At 33.0% G+C, this 21,335-nt stretch overlaps 2 long non-coding RNA genes across 3 annotated transcripts in view; one reads left to right on the forward strand and one right to left on the reverse strand.

Moving 5' to 3' along the window:
• Positions 1 to 1,226: 1,226 nt before the first annotated feature.
• LOC127149807 (uncharacterized) overlaps positions 1,227 to 21,335 on the reverse strand; it is a 40,368-nt gene continuing 20,259 nt past the window's right edge. Inside the window, exon 5 of the long non-coding RNA XR_007821516.1 lies at positions 1,227 to 2,829. This is a non-coding gene — a long non-coding RNA (uncharacterized LOC127149807). The remainder of the gene's footprint in view (positions 2,830 to 21,335) is intronic.
• On the forward strand, positions 15,209 to 17,313 carry LOC127149808 (uncharacterized). Of its 2 annotated transcripts, none has more exons than XR_007821518.1 (3): positions 15,209 to 15,355; positions 15,979 to 16,028; positions 16,833 to 17,313. It is a non-coding gene; the product is annotated as an uncharacterized LOC127149808 (long non-coding RNA). The 2 variants fall into 2 exon arrangements; XR_007821519.1 differs by lacking the exon at positions 15,209 to 15,355 and adding an exon at positions 15,440 to 15,732.

Raw genomic sequence — 21,335 nt, forward strand, 5'->3', positions numbered from 1 at the left:
AGAACTTCTTGAATTCTTCAAACACCAAGAAGTCTTCATCGTTATTCTCGAGGTGAGAATCAACGGAGAATTATGGGCTTCTGTAATTTGGTGAGGGAAAAGTTTTGAGAGAATTCTTTTTCTTTTTGAAACAAAGAGATGAGACAGTAGAGAGTGCAGGGAGATTTTGTATATTTCAACCATCTTAAGATAGATGGAGGGAAGTTATCAAAATAACTCCCTCACTCTCTCTGCACATAAAATAATTGGAAGTTATTTTATCTTAATAAAATAAAATTAGTATAAATTTAATTCATATTATATCTCATATAATATAAACTTTATATTATATCATATATAATAATTGAATCTATATTAATTTAACCTATAGTTTATTTATGAATCTTATTCATATTATTATTATTTGAATCATATTCAAATATTAACTTCTCTAAAAAAAACTTTATATTATAATGTATCAAATACATTATATTAATTGTATCATATACAATTTACTTCATTTAATCAATTTGAACAATTCAAATTAAACCAAAATAAATTTGATTCTCGTTTATCCTTATTAAGCTAACAAGGGGACCTTATGGACCTAGAGATTGAAGCTCCAATGATATGAGATTAATTAATTAAACTCTTTAATTAAATTAATCTCCAATTAAATTAATCTCCATTCATTAACGATCAGCCATTCCACTAAAAAATAATAGTTGCACTCTTCTTACAACAAATATATTTTTGTGTCCATTAGATATAACCAATCAATAGTGTAATTACCCTTCACAAATTGCTCGTAAGTATAGACCAAAAACTTATCGTTTTGCCCCTGTAGTTACATCTTAAGTACCACTGATTCCTCTAATAAACAATAATTATAGTGCCATTATAACTGAACTCCTCTCGGGCCAAGAGAGGGTGTGGTGCCACATTGTTCAGGTCTTGGAATAAACCCTTAATAGAGTCATTTCTCTACTTACTCTATCTATATAGAATGAGTGTAACGCCCTAAATTTCGAGGTAAATTTTAACATTTTATGTTAATTTTCGGGAATTTAAAATTTTTGGTGTTAATTTTTGTTTGATTTAGAATAGAAAAGAAAAAGAAAATGAAGGGTATGAATTTTTAATAATATAATATGATATAACTTAATATAATAATAATATAATATAAATTATATTATTATTATTATTATTATTATTATTATTATTATATATATACATTTGTTTTCAAAACCCTAAAACCCGCGCGCCGCTCCCCCCCATGTCTTCTTTTTTTGTCTTTACTTCATTTCTTCTCCCAATAGCCGACGACACCGTCTCCATCTCTGTGGTAGTCTCTCCGTCTCCGTCTCTGTGGTAAACGCCTCATCTCCGTCTCTGTGGTAGTCTTCGTCTTTGTTGTAATCGCCCCGTCTCCGTCTCCGTCTCTGTGGTAGTCTCTCCGTCTCTGTCTCTGTGGTAATCACCCCGTCTTCGTCTCTGTCTCCGTCTCCATCGTCGTTGGCTTCACAACGTCGACGTGCAGTCACACGGCGGCCCATCTCACATTTTCTCTCCTTCTTGTGCCGCCCCCAGGTCTGTCGGCCGCCTCTGCCTCAACCGTACGTCACATTTCCTCCTTCGTACACCACCTGATGCAGTCTAGAGTTCACCGTGCGTCCCTCTTCGGTCGTCGTCGCGTGAAGCAGGAAACTAGATGTTCGCGTGTGCGCCAGCTACAAATGATCGGTCGAGCCGAGTCCAGCAAGCCGAGTCGATCGAGCCGAGCCGAGCCATAGCTGAACCAAGCTGAGCCGAGCCGCGAGCCGAGAGCCGAGCCACGAGTCGAGAGCCGAGTCGAGCCGCGAGTCGATAACAGAACTAAGCCGAGCCGAGCCAAGCCGTGAGCCAAGAGTCAAGTCGAGCCGCCTCCCAAGCCAAGTCAATTTTCCAAGCCAATCTCTTGATCCACCGAGCCACTTAAGTCGTGTCCATTCGTGCTGAGTCCCGGTGAGTCTGGGTAAGGACAATGTAAGGAATTTCTAATGTTTTCAATATTCAGTGAGAGCCTAAATATCGGATTAAAATTTTGAATTGATTTATTGGGTTATCCGTTGATCCCCTGAAGGTGTTGGGGAGGTGACGCTCGAATTCAGGAATTTTACGGTAAGCGCAGTAGAAGCCAACTCTCCTCTGCTTGGGTAAGTCGGTAGTTGTTGCTTTGGAGCGTTTTGTATTGTGGATTGTGGTGATGTCATTGTTAAACCCGTATGTTTGTGTTTAGGTCGATTCGTTTAGACACGGACTTGAACGAGATTTTAGCTACATCTCAGGTAAGGGCTTTCTTACTACTGGACCTCGAACCGAAACTAGAAACGTAGTAACCCACATGGGAATTGTCACACCCCCTCCCGGACTACCTGCTACCTTAGACCGAAAGATGGCGTGAAGCCGACGAACAACGTTTTTCTGTACCTGTATCTATCGACTCTGCTTAAAACTTTCATGTGATGAACTTGCCAATCTAGTATATAAACTATTGTACATGCCACAAAACACAGCGGATCCTAGGCTAGTCAAACACAGCTAGTCAAACACATACATGAAGTGTACCTCAAAATTTACCGATTTCACGAGTAAACCTAAAGACACCTTAATCAAAATATAACTAACAAAATTTACACAACTACAGCTCCTAAAGCTTATACAAACTGTGGAGTATCTATAACATACAAGGGTGTGAATACATCACAACACAACAGACTTTATGCCCAACTCAAAACACGTACTGGCAATCGATAATGAAGCTTCCGAAGACTAAGGCAGTCTATCAGGCACCGGGAAGTCGATCTCTACCTGGAAAATGGGTAAAACATTTTGGAAAGGGTGAGCTATGGAGCTCAGTGAGCGACTCAGTTTAAAACTATGAATTTAAAGATAAGAGCACGTGAAAACTTTACACATATAAATCTGTTTATACAAGTCGTAAATGTAAATGTGTAATAGTAAGAATAGCTTCCTTAAATACTCAACATGTTCATCATTGAAATCTAGCAAGGCATATCAAGTATATCGAAGCATTTTAACTAACATGACGAATCTACGTTGTGTAGGGTACACCTAGTACAACAACATTTACAAGCACTACAATGTAGTGGGGCCCGCCCAGCACTCCCATCGTCTTTGTCGTAGTGGGGCCCGCCCAGCACTCACGACAGCATCGTTGTTACGGAGTACACTCAACGTCAACAACGAAATCTAACCAGTGTGCACACGGTAATCTCTACCCTCAGGCTCAAGATCTCAGTCATGTAGTTAATGAAAATTTCATAAATCATCATAAAATATTAAAACATGCCTGCTTATAAATTTTACACAAAGCTCGAACTTTACTCAGCTCTTTCGTGGAAAATTGTAGTTCTTAAAACAAAACTTCATACTAATTCATGCTTTGCTTAAAATATTGTGGTTTAAATACTTTCCAAACATTTAATATCTACGTGCTAGCATAAATTTCTTTAAGAAATCTAGTCTCCAAATGTATACTTGAAAATAGTCATGAAATTCAAATACCTTTCATGGCTTCGTAAATAAACATTTATCGCATTCAATCATAATAACAGTTATGGAAAATGTTTCAAAGTTGGTTTTGTCACTCACAGTCTTGGGCTAGATCCTTGGTCTATAAGCTCGGTTTAATTCTTCTCGGCCTGCCAACAACCCAACCGAGTATTAAAACCTTAAACATTCTGGTTTCCTAAAGATATACATAACATGTCGCACCAAAGATGACGCTCACGAAAACAAAGCTTAAGAAATAAAATCCTATTTCAACAATTCTCTAAAATTTCCAGATTTCTAACATAAACTTCAAAGAACTATAACTTTCTCAATACTTAACCAAAATGAGTGTTCTTTATATCAAACTCTTCATTTTGAGATCCTCTAAAACTTACCTGAAGACATCTAAATCTGATTCCCCGTGCATAAACACATATAACCCTCAAAACAGAACCACTTCCAGAATCGCGCGCACACGACCTCTTTAACTTGTTCCTACAATTTAGCCAATTTTTAGTCGTTTTTGGTTTACAATTTCTTCATGAAAGTTGTAGTAAATTGAATAAGCTTTCCAACCATACTAAATAGAGATTCTAACTCTACCAATACACTCTGAAATACAAGAAAAACCAGAGACCTCCTGATTTCGAGTGAAAACCAACTGCCCTGTTTTCTTCATCAAAAAAGCACCAAATGAATATCCGAATTTGCTCCAACGTTCTTCATAAAGTTTGTTTAAAAATGAGTTAACTTTCAGTAAATGTAAATCTCACCTCTTAATTCCTTTTGAAGAGTTCAAATCGAATTAAAAACCAGTGATGTGCAGAATGAACTAAAATTCAGCCATTGATACACTTTGCTTGAGTTCTCCTCCTCTTCTTCAACCTAAAAATTCTAGTAAAATTTCTCTTCTTCTTCCAAACTCTCTCTTAGAAGTTCTCTGCAAATTGAAGAAGGAAAAAGAAAAAAAAAATAAAGAGAACTTGGATGTCTTCAAACTTGGCGGTGAAGGGAAGAGAAGAAGAAGAAGAAAAGAGAAAATGAAATTTTCTTCTCCTTTTTTTCTTTTTGTCCTTTCTTTTCTTTCTTTTCTTTAATTAATTTAATAAAACTATTTAATATATAAATATATATATTTATATTTACACTTAATTTCCATTTTTTTCTTTTTTTTTTCCACATTTAAAGAAATTAAACCAAGAAAATATCGGGTTTACAGGAATGATACTATAGTAACTGTATTGAATTGATTGACGCATGTTTGACTAGTACATATCACTTATATGCTCTTGACTGATTAAAGGTAACGTGACCATTAGTTGTAGCCTATGTACTATTATATGTAATGAGTTTTTCTATTGATGGGTACTGATGGCTTGATGTTCTGTGTATTGTGGTTACGTTGATGGGTTGTGCTGTCAATTGGAATAGTAATGCCGATGGATTATGAAAATCTTAATGTTATATAAAGTTGAAGTTTGTTATCAAGATACTGGTTATGAATTATGTCGTGGAGGTACCAAGGGTTTGGAAATCTCTTGGGTAGATTGTGTATACGCGGTTGAGCGGTGCTGTAAACTGAATACGACTGTTATGCCTAATATGGATGTTATGCATAAAATAGATTACCTGTAGATGTGCTAAGGTTTGAATAGAGACGAAGTACCTTCAGGGGGATTTAGAAAGTGGTTATTTGACTATTATACTGAATTTAGGGAATGTCACGATGAAGTGTGGGTTGGACATACATATAGTGATCGAGGAGACTGTTGATTAAACTTAAACGGTCGGACTAGTTAAGCTTATAAACTGAAACGTTAACTTGAATGTTATTGTGATGTGACTGTTGTAGACGATTTAGTATGGACTAAGGGGTAACAGTTAGCTTTATCTATGGGGTAGCGTACCTTATAGGCACGGTATCCTTCAGGATCACGAGACCGATATGTGCATCCTTCGGGATCACTAGACTGATGTGTACATCCTTTGGGATCACGAGACTACTATGTGTATCCTTCGGGATCACGAGACTGATATGTGCATCCTTCGGGATCACTAGACTGATATATGCATCCTTCGGGATCATTAGACTGATATGTGCATCCGACGGGATCACTGGACTGATTGATGTGTGCGTTCAACGGAACCACTAGACTGTTTACGTAGGGTACCCCTTAATAGGAAGCTAACTGTTATCACCCTAACTCGCCCAAGTAGTGGGTCCCTTACTGAGTATATTTTATACTCACCCTTTTTCTCTTTAACTTTTCAGGTAAGGGTATGGCAAGGGGCAGACCGGCGAGGGGCAAGAAGGATGCGTGAAGGTCATATGGACGCGTCTGGTTTTCTTTATGCTTCCGCTGATGTATTTTGTTACTTGTTATGTTTTTTCATTGTCAGATCGAGTCATGGTTAGAACATTTGATTGGTGGTTTTGTGTTTTGATGATTTGAGCCCAATATTTTGGAACTCTTGGGAACGTGATTTAAAATAGGGCCCGAAATTGCTTTTGTGATATTTTAAACGTTTTTAATGAATCGTAACTGGTCTTTTATGAGTTTGTGTGTTTTACTGTCGAGTCTTCGTACTACGTAGTGACCTCAGCTTAGTCCAAAAAGTTGGGTCGTTACAATGAGTGAATTCCTTTTTGCGTAGCTGTGTTTCCAGCTCTTCAATCAAACAAATCTCCAAAATGGTAGACATATTGAGTTGGCGACATAGGCCACTCTCACCCATGCAAATCAAAGGACCGCCTTCATAGGCAGGAGCTCACAACTTACTCAGGATTCAGATCAAGTCACCTATGGTCATCTTCGTGAAATGTAGTTTCAACTAGTAACGGTGTTAATAGGAGAGACTATTCATTTCATGGTCTGGTCTTATACAAACTCTTTGTATAATATACCTCCGCTCTAACGTCTCGACATGAATGATTAGGATCAAATCATTTGTAGCAGTTTAGAACAATTGTAACAATTACAAAGCAGGTCCTATTTGTAGTATCACCAGGATAAGATATCCAACCTTATCCATCAACTACAAACCATTTAAGTTATCACTTAAACATAATCCACTTGTATGTCTCCACATACATGTTTAGGTTACATAAGATAACCTTGGATGTAAGTTTATTTGTTTTGTGGGTTAATGCAACTAAATGTCAAATAAAATAAAACACTTTATTTTATTAGATAAATAAAATCTTCGTATAATATATACAATTACAAACTACAAGACCACGAGATTTAGGGCATCAACCCCAACATAAACAAGCTTAGTCACCATTAAGTTCTTGGTAAAATGCCACATCCTGCTTCTTAGTGGTACACGTGTAATCTTAAGGTTTAACTTAATCATGCTTAACTTAATCTCTACACGAGGCATATTATTACAGTTAAGAAGTTTCTATTATTTTCCTTACTTCTTCTTGCCTTGGTTTTATCTCATGAGAACCGTAATCGCAAGGTTACACCACCTTTACAAGTCTTGTCACTTAACCTTTCTCGCGAACTAACTTGATTACCAACTCTTAACATGCAGTCCTACTTTATCGCCAAGCCTTAACTTTTCTTTACTACCTTTCATTCGTAACGTCTATTTACACTTAACCAAAATTTTAATCGTCTAACTTATGTTCGAATCTTACAACTAGTAACTCTTGGTTTTAAACTCTATCTCTAATAATATCTTACACACAACATTATCCGAGTGTGGTTTCAAAGTCTGTGCTTTAAGACCTAGTATGTGTATCCCAATTTAGTAGATATTCTAGAGAATTTGCCTCAAATTCCATAAGAAATGACCATCACTCCCATATTCATAAAGGTGAATCTATTAAGAGTACACATGTAGCTAGGTACTATGTTTGACATCAAGTATAGAACTTCTTAGGAACCAAGTTCAATTTTTTCGTTCGCTTTAGGATATCATTATAATACTCTGAATCATAAGAATGAAACTTCAAATTTTTAGCACGATTCTCTCTATATCACTTGTGATCAGTTATTAACTTTTGAACTTGTTTTTTAGGATCTCCAAACTATAAGGTTTGTTTATCTCACACGTGATTCATCGTTATATAGGCATGAGTCCCATTCTTTATAAGGTTTTGAAAACCTTCTCTCTAGCCAGTCCTTTTATCAAAGCATCTACTAAGTTTTCATCAATATGCATATGATCCACTATACCTGCATAGTATATTGAGAAACTCTCTAATCGTATTGTGCTCACAACGTATTTTTCGTATCTTACCATTGTAATAACAATTATGAACTTTTGTTATTGTTACAGTACTATCGCAATTGATCATAGGGATGATAATAAGTTAAAAAAATAAAAAAAAAATTATGAAAGAAAATAATAATAATGATATAATAATAAAAATAACAAAAAGTTTTAAAAAAATCATAAATATAAAAAAACTAAATAAATAAATAAAAGTTATATATATAGAAAATTAAAAAAATAAACAAAAGGTTAATATATATATATATATATATATATATATATATATATATATATAATAATAATAATAATAATAATAATAGTCATAAAACTATAAACAAAATTAAACTTAAATAAGTGAATAGATAAATTAAAAAAGAAAAAGAAAAGAAAAAAAGCAGAGGTGTGACGGCAAGGTTGCTGCCACCCTAAAAGAAAAAAGCAAAAAAGAAAAAAAAGATATATATATATATATATATATATATATAATAATAATAATAATAATAATAATAATAATAATAACAATAACAAAAAAATCATCATCATCATCGTCATCGTCATAATAATAATAATAATAATAATAATAATAATAATAATAATAATAATAATAATAATATAATACTTTTTGCTTATAATTTTTCCTTTTTTTCTCTATTTTTTAAAGATAAAGAAAATGTTAAAAGATTTTTTTTAGAGTAACGATAAAAAAGTAGCAAAACGAAAAAAGTAATTTTACGTTTTAAAAAAAGAAGAACAAACATAAGGACTCAATCCCGAAGGAAGTTGCTTGTTGTATGAGGTGTGGATCCTTGAGAATAAATCTCTACCTAATGCAACCTCCAACTAAGTTTTTCCTCTAAGGGATTAGATTTAGGGTAAGAAAAAAAGATAAGTAGATAGAAAAAAATGAAAATAACGCATAAAAAAAATAAACCGAAAAGAAGTAATAACCCACATTTTGTAGAGAAACATGTATCTTCCAAAAAAATAAATTCTGCAAAGATTCTCTAAGCAATCAAAAAAATTGTTTTCTCTCGTAGAGATTCTTTCTAATACACTTTTTTTTCTCCTCCCTCATTTCTAAATGACAAAGGACCCTATTTATAGACCCGAGTGTGCCACAGATTAGGAAAATTTAATAAGTATAAAATGAAATTAGATATTATGTAATTTTATTAATTTTCTTTTTTCTAAAATAGTAAAAATATGATATTAAAAGATTTTGTCCCAAAATAATACTTATTTGTTTTTCCTAAAATGATAAATCAAAAAATATTTTGTATTTATCTTTTTCTTAAAATGATAAGTAAAAAATGATTTGAATTTTTTTAAAAAATAATAGATATTCTCATTAATGGCTCTATTTTTTATTTTAATAAAAAGATTAAAAAAACATAAGATTTTATACTATTATAAAAGATTTTACCCCCTTTTTTCCTTTTAAAAAAAATAAAATCTTAGCCAAAATTACAATTACTATATATTTTAAAGAATAAAAATAAATGTAGGATGAAATTAGGTGGCTACACTTGGTAATCATGGAGATAGTGATATAGATATAGAAGTTGATGAACTATTTGGTAACGAAGAAAATAGGGAAGAAGAGAATGAAAGGATCCCTTCTGAGACATTTACACAGATAGATTGGGACATCGCGAATTATATTTGTGAATAAGGGTCTATATTGGCAAATAGGGATGATTCTGTAGACACATACTGTTTAATTCATAAGGGAATGTTATTTGACTGTAAGGATGATCTTTAGTTAGCCGTAAAAAAGTACCGAGTGATGCAACACTACAAAATTATTGTAGTCGAATCGAACTAAAATATTTGGTATGTTCGATGCAAACAGTGGAGTAATGGTTGCAACTGGAGGTTACGTGGAAGTAGGCATAAAAGCCACATGGATTGTTTGAAATCAATCGGCTGGAAGGAGAGCACTTATGTCTGTACTCAAACCTAACACAAGATCACTCACAGCTAGATTCTAATTTCATGCGTGTTGAAATTCAAAACATAGTGAGAGCTGATCCTAGTGTCACTATGCCTGTGTTTGTGGAAATGATAAAACGACAGTATATTTACAGTGTTAAGTACAGACGGGTATGGCAAGCGATGAGGAAAGCGCTGGTTGCCGTTTTTGGTGATTAGGAAAAATCGTACAACGAGCTTCTGTACTGGTTGAGTGCCGTTGTACATTATAATCCAGGAGCTCGAGTGGATTGGTTTTTTCTTCCATCTGATGTACCAGGGACAATCATTTTTGGAAAAGTTTTCTGGGCCTTTGGTTCTGCAATAAATGGTTCAAATATTGTAGCCCATTAATTCTGATCGATGGAACCCATTTGTATGGAAAGTATAAAGGTAAAATATTAACTGCCCTATGTATTGATGCAAATGGTCATATTTTATTTTCTCTTGAATTTGCTATTGTGGAAGGGGAAAACATGTCCAGTTGGTCATGGTTTCTTTATGCATTGCACCAGTACATTACTGATCGAGATGGTATTTGCTTGATCTCCGACAGGCATAGGGGCATTCTTTGTGCCTTTAATAATGAGGAGATAGCTAGGTTGGAGTGAACCTCGAGCATTCCATCAATATTGTCTTCGTCATGTTGCTAGCGACTTTAATAATAAGTACAAATCGAAGCAACTGAAAGATTTGTTGTTTAGAGCAGGTAATCAACACCAAAGGTGCAAATTTATAAGAACCATGAAAGAACTAAAGCAATTGAACCCATAGTGTCTTAAGTACTTTGAAGATATTGACCTGTAAAAATGGACCCAATCTCATGATAATGGGTATCAATATGGATGGATGACAAGTAACCCTGCTGAATGTATGAATGAGGTATTTAAAGGAGCTCGTATGTTACCCACCACTTCTTTCGTTAGATTAACATTTTATCGCACAATTCTGTATTTCGAACGCCGAATAGATGAAATAAGTGAAGTAGTTGACCTTGGCGAAATTTATACGGAATATGCGATGAGAAAGCTAAGGAGGTGGGAAAAACAGGCTTCCGCACATTTAGTGACATCCATTGATAGAGAAACCCAGACATTTGAGGTTCACACATGTATGAGTATGATTTCTTCATGTAAAGGCCAACACACACAAGTAGTGAGTTTGATGGAAGGGACCTGTTCATGCAACAAGTGGCAATCGTTTAAGATACCATACTCTCATGTAATTGCAGTTTGTGCATATGACAAATCGCAGGCCCATTAATGCTGCTACAAGTTTGGGCATACGACAGATTCCTCATTGTAGCGCCACAGAGACCGCTGCAGCATTCAGATGGTCGACCTTTGAGTTTTAGGTACTATTTCATATACATGTTATTTTTTTAATAGAATTTGCAATATCTATAATGTATTAATGATTTATTTCACAAATAGATGGAGCGGTGCTCTAGCTGCATCTGAATAGTCAGCAAATATGTTGCTGACATATCGATGGACATTTGATCGGTTGAGACAGTCTCAGGTAGTAAAATATTATACGAATGTTCTATAGTTCTATTTTTTGTTGCCTGCTGACTTTTGTTTTTTCAATAGATGAATTGGATATCGTACACGCCCGACATTATGGCATCGCTTTCTCTTAGATGTCGTAGTGGTCAAGCGATGTGGACTTACGTGGGTCTATCAATAGAAGAAGAAGAGTCTCACACTACAACGTAGGCTCTCCTAAGTTAGAAAATTACTTAAATGTTAAGTCTTAAGCCTCCCTAAAACCAAGATAATGTAGGGCAACAACATTGAGATCAACAATAATACAAAACAGGAGTTGCAATAGAAAAACTTATAACATCTTAGACTTAAATGGACATGACGAAAATAGAAAAACGTCCCACTCGAAATCTGTAGAGCCTAATTAAAGAAGAAAAGTATAAAAAAAATTATAACTTTACCAAATTTTTTAGATAAAGGACAAAACAACACTTGTGAAAACTCCACAGATTTCTATGTTTATTTCTATGTTTATTAATTTGTTATGAAGAGATTTTTTAATTTGGTTTTAAATATATACTGGTTTGCCACTCATTCAACTTTGATGTTTAGTTTGAAGAAGTAATGGTGCAAAATTAAAATGATATTAAGTGCATCCTATAATGCATCAACTCTTATGCTCCTTTCTCTCTACCTACGGAGGGAAAAAAATTAAAATTGATTCTTTTTTTAGAAAAATCATGTGTCAAGTTCTCATTGATTACTGCCTGGGCAGCATAAAAGACGACATGCACCGCAAGTTTCTAACTTGGTTCAATTTAAAAAGTGTAAAAGGTTTAGTTCTTAGTTAAAATTATTTTAATTATTTCTCAAAAAATTTCTACAAATTTCTATTCCTACATATATTTTTGAAAACTTAGATCTTAACATTGTGCTTCACAATAAAATCTTATGTAATTGGTAGCACAAAAAATGTACTATCTAGTTCCACTTAATTCAAGGTTGTTTTTGTATTTTATGTGTTTATTTGATTATTTTTTAAGTTTCTAACATCATAGAAGTAAAATCCATAATTAAAATGCAAATGGAGCTAAAACGGATAAATTCAGACTTCTAAACAAAAAATTAGAACAAAAGACCGAAAAATTAGGAAATTGTCACTGAGGGAGGGCGTTGCGACATACTATTCCATAACGTTGGGCGGCGCCTTCGTGCATTTATAAGTTTGCAAGGTCATCTTTAGATCATATCTTTTGATTTGGGTAGCCATTTTTAATTTCTTCATTTTGCAACCTCTAACCATCTATATATTAGATTTTAGGTTTACTTATTCATCTATTTTTTGCAATCAAGCCAAAATGATGGGATCTCTATCTTTCTCATCGTTATGGAAAGGTTTTCTTTCTAGCATTTTGGAGGAACCCATTGTTTTTTTTTGTAGTATATTGATGATTGAGATTTCTTGTTTATGGGTTTTACTCTTGATTTATTGGTTATTATGAATTACATTTTCTCGTTATTTTTATTCACAATCAATGATTAATTGTGCATGTCCATGCTTTTAGATTAATGTATAATAGGTAATATATAATTGTATATTATTCTCTAACAAGTAATAGGTTAGATACACTCGTATTTTGTGGTCGACAACAAAAAAACATTGTTTGATTGACCTACGGAAAACTGTATTCTAATTAGGTTTTTCTTATTAGAAATTTATCCTAGCACAATCTCTAAAGTATAATGCGGTTAGTTAAATTGACTATGATGTTCTTTATCTAATTAAATTGACTAATTTTATATTTAGGACTATTGGTTAGCTTTTCTAATCAATGGGGCTAGACACATATATATGAAGTTAAAAATCATACCTTTGTTAATTCGATGATTGCAAAATTACATTGGGTGATTTCATTCCTCTAAGAATATTTTGTTTGATTACATTTCTACCATTTCCTTTAATGTCTTTACTTTTATCCACATCAACCATTCCCCTCTTCCCCCTTCTATCACTTTTGTTGAAGAGTTTGTCTAAAAGATTTTATTAGATTATTCTTAAAAAAGATAAGATAATTAAAGGATAAAATGATTCTCCTTGATTTTAGGAATCTTGCTAATTATCTTTAAAAGAAACAAGATTTATGCATATAGATTATATATGTATAAATAGGGCTTTCGTAGACAGTGAACGTGTGTGGAAAAAGATCAAGAAGATTATTTACGGCTGAAGGTCTTCGAAGAACCGATTGCGAAAACTGCAGAAACAAAAAGGTATTATGATCTTATGTTTATAAGATCAGTATGTTGATCTAAGTTGAGATGGTCGATGAGTAACGAAAAAGACGAGACATTATAAGTGTGGTCACAGTAATCTTTAGAAGTATATAAAGATATCGTCAAAAATATTTACTCATGTGTTTAGGGGGAGTCTGAAGCCAGACATCATGAAGGAGAATAACTCATGCATTCAGGGGAGCCTGGAGTCCGAAGCGAAGACACATGTTATTTTGTCATATAATTGAACAAAGTGAATATGATGTATTGATGTATATTGACTTAAGTGAATATTAACAAAATTACTCATCAGCGTTATGCGCAGCTTCCTAGACGTAGGCAACATTGGTCGAACTGGGTTACCAAAGTTTCTTATGTTATTCTCTTCTGCTATCCCTTTAGCCATTACAATAGTCATTAGCTTTTGTATTAACTGAAGGTTTATTTGATTATCTCACATTGTTTTTTCAACTTTTAACTAAATAATTAACTTTGAGAAACTAATCTTCATTTGCTTCCTTGTAGATCGATTCGATCTTCAAACTTGTACCATTAATAGTATAGGTAGTATTGATAAATGTAATATAAATATTATAAGAGGGATAAAAGAAAAAGATTGAAAAGGAATTTTCTTTCATAGACTTTTGTAAAGTCAAAAGCTCAAATAGCAAATATTCAAGAAAGATTTAGAGAGAAGGCCCACTTTGACTAGGAAATTTCACAAATATCCTAAAATAATTTTTTTCTTGATAGGATTTCGTATATTTTTAGGACAATTTTAACCTTATCATTAACATTAATTACATGGGTATTTCGAATTTAAATAGTATATATTTTCTTATTTACATTATATTGATCATTAATATCTAATTCATAACTTCCTTAATTATTATACTAATTAATGTAAAATGTTAATTATTAATGAAAAAAAGTTACCTTATATAATTTATTTTCATTTATCATCAAAATCTTTTAATATGGAAATAATTTTCACAAAAGATATTGATTAATTCGGTACCAATTCTTCATTCGCCACCTTGATTAATTTGGTAGTAGCTCTTGATTAATTCTTCATCCGTTGGCTAAATCATCTTAATTCTTCATCTGTCGTCATCAACTTCTTCAATTCTCTCTCTAGTAATATCTGTAGTCATCAAAGTTAGGTACATTCTCCACTTGCCGACACGAAAACTTATCGAATTTGTTCACCAATTCTCATTAGTTGTCTTCCTCAATTCATTCTGGTTAGTTGTCTTCCTCAACAGCCAACAACTTTTGTTCTCCTCATACTTTCAGTTAGTTCTCTTCCTCAATTTCTTATATTCTTCGGTATTCCATTACATCATAGTTTTCCTATAACATTTATAACCTTATATTCTAAAATACTTGTTTTAGATATATACCACTTCATATATACAATAATTGTAAACCCGATATTTTCTTGGTTTAATTTCTTTAAATGTGGAAATAAAAAGAAAATAGAAATTAAGTGTATATATATATATATATATATATATATATTTATATATTAAATAGTTTTATTAAATAAATTAAAGAAAAGAAAGAAATGAAAGGATAAAAAGAAGAAAAAGAGAAGAAAATTTCATTTTTTCTTTTCTTCTTCTTCTTCTCTTCCCTTCACCGCCAAACATTTTGAAGACATCCAACTTCCATTTTTTTTCCTTCTTCAATTTGTAGAGAACATCTAAGAGAGAATTTGGAAGAAGAGGAACTTTACTAGAATTTTGAGGTTGAAGAAGAGAAGGAGAACTCAAGCAAAGTGTATCCATGGCTGAATCTTGGTTCATTATGCACATCATTAGTTTTTAATTCAGTTTAAACTCTTCAAAAGGAATTAAGAGGTGAAGTTTACATTTACTGAAAGTTAGGTCATTTTCAAACAAATTTTATGACGAAAGTTGGAGCAAATTCGGATATTCATTGGGTGCATTTTGATGTAGAAAACAGGGCAGTTGGTTTTCACTCGAAATCAGAAGGTCTCTAGTTTTTCTTATATTTCAGAGTGTACCGGTAGAGTTAGGATCTCTACTTGGTATGGTTGGAAAGTTTATTCCATTTACTACAACTTTTATGAAGAAATCATGAACCAAAAATGACTGAACATTAGTTAAATTGTAGGGACAAGTTAAAGAGGTCGTGTGCGCGTGATTCAAGAAGTGGTTCTGTTTTGAGGGTTATCTGAGTTTATGCACGGGGAATCAGATTTACATATCATTAGGTAACTTTTAGAGGATCTTAAAATGAAGATTTTGATATAAAAAACACTCATTTTGGTTAAGTATTGAGAAAGTTATAGTCATTTGAAGTTTATGTCAGAAATCTGGAAATTTCAGAGAGTTGTTGAAATAGGATTTTATTTCTTAAGCTTTGTTTTCGTGAGCGTCATCTTTGGTGCGGCATGTTATGTATATCTTTAGGAAACCAGAATGTTTAGAGATCTAATACTCGGTTAGGTTTTTGGCAGGCCGAGAAGAATTAAATCGAGCTTATAGACCAAGGATCTAGCCCAAGACGGTGAGTGACAAAACCAACTTTGAAATATTTTCCATAACTGTTATTATGATTGAATGCGATAAATGTTTACTTACGAAGCTATGAAAGGTATTTGAATTTAATGACTATTTTCAAGTATACATTTGGAGACTAGATTTCTTAAAGAAATTTATGCTAGCACGTAGATATTAAATGTTTGGAAAGTATTTAAACCACAATGTTTTAAGCAAAGCATGAATTAGTAAGAAGTTTTGTTTTAAGAACTACAATTTTCCACGAAAGAGCTGAGTAAAGTTCGAGCGGTGTGTAAAATTTATAAGCAGGCATGTTTTAATATTTATAGATGATTTACGAAATTTTCATTAACTACATGACTGAGATCTTGAGCCTGAGGCTGAGGATTACTGTGTGCACACGGGTTAGATTCCGTTGTTGACGTTGAGTGTACTTCGTAACAACGATGCTGTCGTGAGTGCTGGATGGGTCCCACTACGACAAAGGCGATGGGAGTGCTGGGTGGGCCCCACTACATTGTAGAGCTTGTAAACGTTGTTGTATTGGGTGTACCCTACACAACGTAGATTTGTCATGTTAGTTAAAATGCTTCGATATACTTGATATGCCTTGCTAGATTTCAATGACGAACATGATGAGTATTTGAGGAAGCTATTCTTACTACTACATGTTTACATTTACGAATTGTATAAATAGATTTATATGTGTAAAGTTTTCCCGTGCTCTTATCTTTAAATTCATAGTTTTAAACTGAGTCACACACTAAGCTTCATAGCTCACCCTTTCCAAAATGTTTTACCCATTTTCCAGGTAGAGATCGAGTTTCCGGTGCCTGATAGACTGCCTTAGTCTGCTGAAGCTCCGTTATCGATTGCCAGTACGTGTTTTGATTTGGGCGTGGAGTCTGTTGTGTTATGATGTATATACACCCTTGTATGTTATAGATACTCCATAGTTTGTATAAGCTTTAGGAGCTGTAGTTGTGTAAATTTTGTTGGTTATATTTTGATTAAGGTGTCTTTAGGTTTACTCGTGAAATTGGTAAATTTTGAGGTACACTTCATGTATGTGTTTGACTAGCCTAGGATCCGCTGTGTTTTGTTGCATGTATAATAGTTTATATACTAGATTGGCAAGTTCATCACATGAAAGTTTTAAGCAGAGTCGACAGATACAGATACAGAAAATCGTTGTTTGTCGGCTTCACGCCATCTTTCGGTCTAAGGTAACAGGTAGTCCGGGAGGGGGTGTGACAATAATGCATATAATTTTACATACAATGGCCAAGGAATATGAATTATTTATTCGATGAATAATGCACAAAATTTTATATATACCCCTTCATATATGCAATAATACATATAAATCGACATACAGTAAAATGAATGAATGTGATATGTGTGTTCTGTGATTTTTTATATATATACCCCTTCATATATACAATAATACATATAAATTGACATACAATAACCGATGAATATGATATGTATATTATGTAATTTCGTGTATATATACCCCTTCTTATTTAATATAATATATATATATATATCGACATCCAGTAACCGAAGAAGATTATACGTTTTTTTAGTGATTTAGTATATATATACCCCTCCTTAATTACAACAATAAATTATTAGTAACATACATTTCTAATATATTTCATTAGGGTGGCAAAAATTGTAGACTTTAATGAAATTTGAGGTTGTGTTGCAAATATACCCCATTTTATTTTATATAGGACTAAAGAAATTGACTCACCGAAATGGGAGACTGCTTTGCAACACAATGGAAGACGGTGTCGGCACTGTTGGAGACGAAGATTGAAAACCCTAATGTGAGCGAAGAATGGAAGACGAACGACTGGGAGTTTTTTGAAACAATGATGGTAGTTTTCGTCGGAGAGTGCAAATTCCTTATACGTGCAAATAGTTTTCCATTTTCACGCATCTCCAAAACTTTCTTTTACAATTTTTTTTTCGTTTACATTAAATATATATGGGTATTAAAGTAAATTGGTCAATTCTTTTGTGAAATAAAGTAGCCTATTTAGGACTTTTATGTAATATATTAGGAAGAAAGGTTAATTGTGTAATATCATATAGCAATTTAGACTATTTTAGTTAAAAGCCCAATATTCAATTAATTGATTTGTCCCACCTACGCAACTAAAATGGGCCATTTGGGCATTGCTAATATGATATCAATTGTTTTTTTCCTTTGAAAACACATGTGGTTTATTTTCTCTTTGATCCCAATTTCTTTTTAAGAATATTATTTGAATAGATGATGAGAAAATTGAAACATAATTGGATTGATTAAAGTATATTAGTACGTTTAAAAGTAGAATTTCTTTTTGAAAGATATTGCAATAAAAGCGAGGGTGGTGAGATTTGAACTCGAGAGTTATTATCTGTAGGTACATACAGGTGTCAGTTGAGCTGAACTCATGTTGCCTTAAAGTTGGAATTTAGATAGTCAATCAAAACGATATTTATTATATGATAATTTATTAGTTTAAATTTATCTATATAAACACTCATAGGGTGTTTAACCCATGAATTTGGAATTAGGGGGTTTAGCATTTGAAGTCAAACCCTTGTTTGGACATTTGGAAGAAAATTCATGGGAAACCAAACCTATGGATTTGGAATATGTCTTTTTTTTATTGAATGTCATATGTTTTAGAAAATATTTCACTTTAATCTCTTATCAATGATCATTGATGACCATTGGAAAGAAACGTCAGTTAACTTCACAATAACCATGATGATCGATCATGATCAATCCATGGTCACGATGACCAATCGTCTTAACCATCGACTTCGGATCATCTTGATTGCTGCCTTTGAATCGTCTCAATCGTCTATTACGATTCGTCTTGGTTGTCGGTGACCAATCATCTTGATCGTTGGTGACTTACAACTTTGGATGTTACTGTCGTCGAGTGAACATCTTAATTGACGGCAACCAATCATTATCGTTAACTATCAATTTCATGCCTATTAACAAACGGTCAATGACCAATAGCCATGACCCTTGGTGACTGATTGTCACATGATGGTCAACGACCAACCAATCGTCTTAAAAATTGGCGGTCATTTACCGTCTATAAAAAATTGGCGATCGTTTACCATCTATGGATTACCTTTTTCTCAAATTAAATCTAGAAAAATTTTTGGTCAACTTCGAACACTGCTCCCGGTGACCATTGTTGGCCAACCATCGGGTGTCATTTATGACAACTTTGTTGGCATACTTTTGGCCACCACCGCAAACATTGAAAAATTAATAAATTGAATTTTTGAAAAACTTTTTTTTCTTAGTCATTCCAAATAAGCCTTTGATTTAATATTAATACTTTTTAAAATACGCATTTGTTCATTCTTCTATTTTCTTTTCTTATGGAGTTTTTTTAAGAATTACTATTATTAGATCATCTTTTTTAATCATTTATTTTCTCTTCTTCGTTTAAAATTGATTTTTCCTTCATTTTAAGAGATTTTGTTTATTTTTTCATATTGTTTTTAGGTGAAAATTGATGACCTATCTATTGTGATTTATTCTCAAGTATAAATCAAATATGAATATATTGGTAATATAGTGGAAATTGTAAATATATATTACATATACCATGGTTTATTTTTAGTTTAATAATACTTTTCATTTTTTTCGTTGGTCAATTTAACTAGAAGACTTATGACTTATTTGAATTGGCTTGAGAAAAAAGTTGTTTTTTATAAAAAAAAAACTCACTTTTATTCTTAATTTTTTTTATAATAGTTGTTTAATGTGTATTTTATGTAGACAACCACAACTATGTTTAAATGTAACTCTACTTGGCTTTTACTTTTGCATGATCCTTTTGGATGTACTTATTTTGAAACTTATTGGACAATTTTTAACGTTGCTTAAATGGACCTTTCGTAAACCCCATCAGATTACATGACTTGTTATATTTTATGAACGATTTGTAATATCTAAATTAGACCATTCCTGTTAATGCAACTGTAATCAAAATTATTGTTATTGAATGTTTAAATTTCTGGTTCTTACATTATTGTCATGAAAATCAATAGAGTCAAGAAATTGAATTATAGATACAAAATATGAAAACAAGATCAATTAAAAATATGATACATGATAAATTTAGGAGGTACAATTCACAAAAAAAAAATTACCTAAACCCAGGAATTCAAAATCAGCACCCTAAACACAGGCATCAAAAATCCAAATTTTCAATCACTGCACCATTTGGACAGGCATTTGTAACTCCCAAGCATCAGAACCCCATCAAATAAACTTACAGACATTTAATTCTGAACCTGCGCATCAAACGCCCCTAAAACATTAAAATTAATGAATTCAAATAGTAATCATCTAATATTACTCAATATTGAAGTATGCAAATTGTGATGTTTTATAGATCATTTGTTGAAATTTTGTTTATAAAAGGGGATTTTTTTTAAGAATAGAACAAAACACAAAAATATTTACACCCTATAGAACAATTTTGAAAATGAAAAGTCCACAAGCTCACTAGTAAAGTCGGGCTTAGTGTGCTTTTAATGCGTTGTATGTAGTGTATCTATTTGATGAGACATGGTCATAGTATGTTGTATGCTCTCTATGTCTCGCATTCTCATGTAATTACTAAGTCCTCATTGAGTACAAGTTTTTCTAATACTTGTCCAAGTGTAAGCGAAGAAATAGATTTTCCTGGATGATTCAAGGTCGAACACAGGAAATTGATATCAAAGCTTAGCTCTAGGGTTCACTTTTTATTTAGGCGGTATAAAAGAATAAACTATACTGTATGAGAGAGTGTAAGTTTAAACTATATCTACTTATCTACACTAGAGAATCTGTAAAGAGGATTAGGATGGATGTTAGATGAATTATGAGCTAACTTGCATAAAAAGAAGGGGGTGAACGAAAGCCTATGTATTATTAGGCGATTAAGCGATCAAAGAATCATGATAACAATACAACTTATTTAGCTAGCTTATGATTAAGGAGAGCGTCTCTCGATGTCTGTAAACACCACACTTGCTCACCTATCGGGAACTAATAAACTAAGTTGAGTTAAGCAAGATATATCTAGAACGCTTCACTTACAAGACTTATAGAGCTTCTCCTTTCAGAGTGACAACCTCTCAGCGTTACATACCCACGCTTGTTCTCCTTTTGGGACACAAATGATAGAAGTTATCTCGCCAAGGTGAAGCTTGTCTCCAGACTTCTCCTTGCGTGTGTTAGCCATATCCTTGCTACTTTCCCTCTTGGGTAGTTGACGATAAACACTAGCCAGGTGAT

Source organism: Cucumis melo, chromosome 6 (genome assembly GCF_025177605.1).
Source record: "Cucumis melo cultivar AY chromosome 6, USDA_Cmelo_AY_1.0, whole genome shotgun sequence".
In the NCBI taxonomy this organism is placed as follows: domain Eukaryota; kingdom Viridiplantae; phylum Streptophyta; class Magnoliopsida; order Cucurbitales; family Cucurbitaceae; genus Cucumis; species Cucumis melo.